The sequence below is a fragment of the Danio aesculapii genome, chromosome 6 (genome assembly GCF_903798145.1).
Source record: "Danio aesculapii chromosome 6, fDanAes4.1, whole genome shotgun sequence".
In the NCBI taxonomy this organism is placed as follows: Eukaryota; Metazoa; Chordata; class Actinopteri; order Cypriniformes; family Danionidae; genus Danio; species Danio aesculapii.
In genome coordinates this window covers 27,235,930-27,242,027 of record NC_079440.1, presented here as the reverse complement: position 1 = coordinate 27,242,027, position 6,098 = coordinate 27,235,930, and the positions used below count along the sequence as shown (strand labels likewise).

The 6,098-nt window shown below is 47.9% G+C and overlaps 1 pseudogene; it reads left to right on the top strand.

Moving 5' to 3' along the window:
- Positions 1-1,646: 1,646 nt before the first annotated feature.
- LOC130230261 (trichohyalin-like) lies at positions 1,647-3,541 on the top strand (annotated as a pseudogene).
- Positions 3,542-6,098: the final 2,557 nt, after the last annotated feature.

The following is a 6,098-nucleotide window of genomic DNA, read 5'->3' as shown; positions in this document are numbered from 1 at the left end:
TGCATTTAATTCAACCACGCACAAAAGTGCATTTAATTCGTCCGCCGAGACGAACAGTGCTGTAACTGCAATTAATTCATCCGCCGTGACGAACCGTGCACAAAACTGCAGTCAATTCGTCCACCGAGACGAACAGTAAAGCCGCTTTAAGAGCGCAGAAAGAGGTGGATAAGCGTGTCTCTTATCTCTCCTCTTAAAAGGGCCTTATACAGTGTGATCTCTTACGCCGCGAGACTCCGGCTCTGAAATCAACTGTCTTTCTCCTGGCTACTGGGTTTAGAATAAATCAACCCACCTTCGCCATTTTATTTGCTAAGAGTACTGAATTAAAGAATGCGGTTGCTTAGATAACTGCATTGTATTGTGGGAGAAAATATTTGTCTTGATCAAGTTTATGTGGTTGAATCCACAGCCGTGTTACTGTTTAAACAGACTCCCGGATCCCGGATCTCACCTTAATCTCAGTTACCCTGTTGATTAAAGTTTTGCTCTGCACTGATTAACGTTAGATAAATGATCTGACCAGTGCGTGTGACCGCACAGCGAGGACCCGCGGCCTCCATAGTGTATTACACAGTAATCGCTAAAGCTGTATTCATTGGTCACTGATTATCAAAATGATAATATTCTGAATAGAGCTATTGTGCAGTGTGAAGAGCGTGGTGCTTGTAAACTGCTATTTTGCCTCTTGGTGTTCGTTGCATAGCAACGGCTTTGAACCGGGAAGTCCCGAGGGACTCGCTGTAACTTCAGTCATTCGCGCATGCGCAGCTTGCCAGCGTCAACTTGAACTGAAAGTAAACAAAGCCTAGCACGAGGCTAATCTAACCGACGCTAACGCGTCGCATTGAAGTATATGTGTGTTTAGTGATATCGAAGGCTAGCACAAAGCATTGTATGGCTGATGTTAAAGTGAACTTTAATTCACGCTAGTGGATTTTCAATCTTTGATGTTTCTCTTCATGCCTACCTTATGTCTCATCTCCGGATAATAAGCGGATCGGGTGGCATTATTGACATGTGCAGTGAATGAAAGGGTGCTGTCAAAGATGACCCCCAGATTCTTAACCTGAAGGGAGGGGGTGATGACAGAATCATCTGTGGGAATGGAAAAGCTATGTGATTTATTTAAAGTGGATTGTGTACCTATAAGTAGAAGTTCAGTTTTATTGTCATTTAATTTCAGGAAGTTTGAGGTGAACCAGAATTTGATGTCTGCAAAGCAGTTCGTAAGGGATGAAGGTGGGAGTTTGTGGTTGGGTTTGGTTGTTAGGTAGATCTGGGTGTCATCTGCGTAGCAATGAAAATGAATTTGGTGTTTACAGAAAATATAACCAAGTGGAAGAAGATAGATGATAAATAGCAGCGGACGCAAAACTGAACCCTGAGGCACACCAGTAGTGACAGGGACTGATGACGAGGTGAAAGACTTTAATTGAATGAAGACGCACAATCAGCAGAGGACCAAAGCCCAGAGAACGACATTCACCTAGAACACTCACACTAGAACATTGGTACACATTTAACTTCTCACACTTAATATTACACACTGACATTGTTGTTCCTTTTGTTCTGCTGTGTTTTGTTCTCGTCCCATTTCAAGGTCAGTGTCAGATCGGTTCTAAGTCTCCCCCACTGCAACAAACATGGCCCGTACTAAAGACCCTGCTGGCTATTGGAAGGACTTAGAAGCATGGCTGAGTGTGGTAACAGACAGTTTCCTCCTCAAGGCCGCCGAAAACCTGCAGCAACTGACCCAGGATCAGCTGGATGAGAACTTATCAAGCCTAATGTCGCAAGACCCAAGCCACAGCTACAGTCACAAAGACCTAGCCAAGATAACTGGAACGCTGAGTCACACTCTCATCGCCACCCTCAAGATAAGTGAGCCAGCCAGCTCCAGCACAAGCTGACACACAGACAACTTCGCATCGAGCAACTAGAACTGGAGGCTCGACAGCAAACTGAACTGTCCACGAAGACGGATCAAGAGTTTAAGGAAGAGATAGATAAACTGAGAGAGAACCTAGCTGCTGCCACCCAAGAATTGGAGCAAGCCAAAGCAAATCGAGCTGATGCTACCAACAAGCTTGAAGATGCAGAACAGCTACTGGAAGAAGCAAAGGTTGAAGCAAGAGACCAAAAAGCCAAAAACAGAGCTCTTGAAACTCACCTAGATGAAGCGAGACATGAAGCCAATCGACTAACACAGGAACTGGACTACTTCAGAGAGGAGTCTGCCAGTGTCAGAGATGAACTTAAGTATGCCTACAAACTGCGACGTGAACCCGCCAAGGAAAGATATGCACTAGCCTCACCCTTGCCAAGCAGGACAAGATCCCCTGTACCCGAACTCGAACTCACACATAGTGAGAAAGATGAGGAACCAAGCCGAAGACGCTCACCAGCTCCTTCTGCAGGGCCTGACCTCACCCCAAAGCAACGAGAGCCTGTGCTAGTCAGTCACAGATCAGGCAACAACATGGATCTCAAAGACCTAGATAAGCTGGCCAGGAACATTGGCAAGTTCACCCCAAGTGCGCCAGGTGGTCAGGAGATCCACGCCTATCTGCAAGACATTGATTTCCATCTGGAAATGAGACCCAATGTCTCAGAAAAAGATAGACTTTACCTGCTTCGGGCGACATCCAGCCCTCACGTACGCAGTTTCCTAGACTGACAGCCAGCTCGCACAAAGAATGACTACCTCCTACTCCAAGAAGCTCTCATCAAAGAATTTGCTGACCCCGAATTGGAGAGAGGACTGGTGGCTGCACTTGAGATGAAGCAAGGCCGTAACGAGCCCCCTCAAGCATACTACAGCCGGCTCAGACGAGCCTATTTTGGAACTCGGAATAAATCCGAAATGGAAGAAGATCTGAACTTCAAGATTCTATTCCTGCGAAACCTCCATCCTGCTGTAAGCCACCATCTGGGAGTCCTTGCATGCCCACGAACAATGACTGTGCAACAGTTACGAGATTTGGCACATAAAGCCTATGGTAAACAGAAGATGGCTTCAGAAAAGAGCGCCAAAACTACCACTATTCTGGCCGTCGAAACCCAAAGTCCAGAACTGGCACTAGAGGGTGCCCAACGTCCAGACAAAACCGAGCAGTCTGCTCAAGAGGGGAAGGCATCGGCACCCCGCAGACAACGGGACTCTCATGCTGACGCTAGACCTAGACAAAGGAACAGTCGCTATGATGGACCCTCTGGACGACAACGCTCTCCTGAACGTCACTGGGAGAGATCGTGGACTCAATCCATTTCAGTCGGCAATCAAAGGAGAAAAAGCTCGTCACAATCCAACGGTGCCTCCAAGGGACGACGACAAAACCCTGGATCAATAAGCCCAAGGAGAAGAAAGTACTCACCCCAATTCTCCACTGACCGAACTCGATCTCAATCCCAACAAGAAGAAACTACCCCATCTGGTTTCGACCCTCAAGAAATGATGAGAATGATGATGAAAGAATTCTTCCAACGCAAGGAGGACGACAGGAAGGGGAAAAAGGAGGATAAACTGGATTCAGCCTGACTAGCCGTCGAACAAAGCAGCAGCGACCATCAACAGACCCCTGAGAATAGCACTGTACCCCCTCACTCTCAAAGAGCCATACCTGCAACTACCTCAAGTAAAACAGTAAACCTGTTTGAACCCGCTATAGAGTTAAGCACTAACTCCACAGCTACTGCAGCAGATCACGGCAGCATCCCACAGACACCTGCTGATGAACTGCCAAAAATTCCTGAAAGTGCCCTCCGACGAACCTCAAACCAGCCCTGAAATCCTACCTGTCCCATGCCAAACTCCTGTCCCTCAACTACTGGCTGACCTCATCGAAAGAGGTGTAGCAAGGAAATTCTATTTGTCTATCATCATCAAATGGCAAGTCCAAGTCGAAGCTCTCATGGACACAGGAGCTGACATCACCCTAATGTCAGCAGAACTCATCGAAGAAGTCCAAGAAAGAGCCAAGAGAACCAAAAGAACTCTCAGACTTCAAAGGTGTGAACTGAACCTCCAAGCCTACTCCCACACTGGCCTACAGCTGAAACAGCTTGCCCCAGTACACCTGACAGTGGGACCAATGAGCCTCGTTCACCCAGTGTACGTTTCACCACTCAACACGTACCCCCTCCTCACAGGAAAAGATTTGCTGAACCGATTTGAATCTCTAATTGATTTCAAGCATATGAAGATATGGACTCAAGTCCGGGAGCCATTGCCCTTCCAGCCAGTTTGCTCCAAAGAGCCACAGTGTCAAACTACAGGCACTGACCCCAAGTCACTCACTACTGGTGCAACCTCCAGCAGTAAGGATCAAGACCCTTTCCTCTGCTCACTACAAGCTCCTGACTCAGACTCTAGCCCCATTCCAATCAAGACTGAAATAGACATTCAAGACACCTCGGTGTCCAATGCGGCCCGAGCAATGTGGTCAGAGAACTCAGCTGTCAGTCTAAAGCTCTTCCAAGCCTTAAAACGAAGACACCAGACTCTGCCACATGTCTCAAAACACAGCTGCTTCCCACTCAGTCCTTGTTCGACAGCCATGGCCACGTCCAAGATGATCTGCGCTGTGGACATCCGATGGAACAACAGACGGCTCGTTGTCCCTAACCTACCTCATGACATCTACATTAGAGCAGACATCCTAGTTCGGCTCAATGCCTCTGTGGACACTATCAACAATGTTGTGTGGGCCCCTCTGTCAAACCAACTGGCCACTTCAGTCAATTTGAACACCCTTCGATCTGGTCAAACCATACCAGATGCATGTGCCATGAATAATGAGAGAGAAGTCACAATCCCTGCCAACAGCAAGAGTGTCAGCGTTCACCTCAACATGCGACCTGGCCACACTCTCAACAGTAAGCTAGCATTCTTCCAGCCATCCAGGACCTGTCTGAAACTGGGCCTGACGCTGGAAGCCACCCCTCTCATTGATGCGTCATCACGTGCTATGTACATACTGTTCAACAACTGCACTGCCAGAGATGTCACTGTCCCTAAAACCAGTCACCTAGGATGGCTCATCAACCAGGCGTTTCATGACTTCGACTTGATGGTACCTGTCATAGGCCCAATACCAGCCCAACCACTGTCTGACGAAGATGATGACACAGTGATGTTGCCAGTGTCTAGGGAAAGTGTATGCCGATTCGAACTGACTGATGACACCCACCTCACGGTCTATGCAGTCTCAACACAGCCTACAACAGAAACACCTAAGCCAATTGCCATTCAAACCCAAAGTCCCTCAAATGACTCGATTGAAGAACCCTATGCTGGGTTCGAGGCACAGCTCCAACAGATCCTTAGTGAGGCTGTCGCCCTCCACAAAGAAGCAGATCGTCAAGGACTCAAAGAAGTTTTGTACAAGTACAAAGACTCCTTTGCCAAAGACTCCCTGGACTGTGGCCTAACCAACATCCATACCGTGCGCATACCAACTCACCCAAATGCGCCACCCACATTTGTGGTGCCCTTTCTTTTATGCTAATTCACCAGCAGAATTCAACATCTTCCTGAACAAAGCATGCCCTGATGCCAGAGCCAGAGGTAATCTCGTCTATGTTGATGATGTTCTCCTGAAAAGCTCAAAAGTAGATGATCACCTCAAGGAAATCGATCACGTCCTTAATCAGCTGACAATCGCAGGAGCAAAGATTGCCCTCAACAAGGGACAATCGTGTAAAACCAAAGTGAATTACGTTGGCCTGCTCGTGGGACGAAATGGCATTGAACCGCAGTCTAGCCGTACCCAGGCAATCCAAAGCATTAAAACACCCACCAACGTGTCTGAGCTAAGAAGCTTTCTGGCAGTGTGCAATTACTCAAGACAGTTCATCGAAGGCTACGCCGACCTTGCACGACCATTGACCTCCCTCCTGAAAAAGGATGAACCTTTTGCGTGAACAGAAGCCCAAGACAAAGCTATGAGCGCACTCAAACAATGCCTGTGCTCTGCTCCATGCCTAGCCTACCCAGACCCAAGCAAGGAGTTCTACCTTTACGCAGGTTTCTCCAAGCATTGCCTCAGCGCAGGGCTGTACAAGCTCCATGACAAAGACAAGTGAGTGGTCGCCTA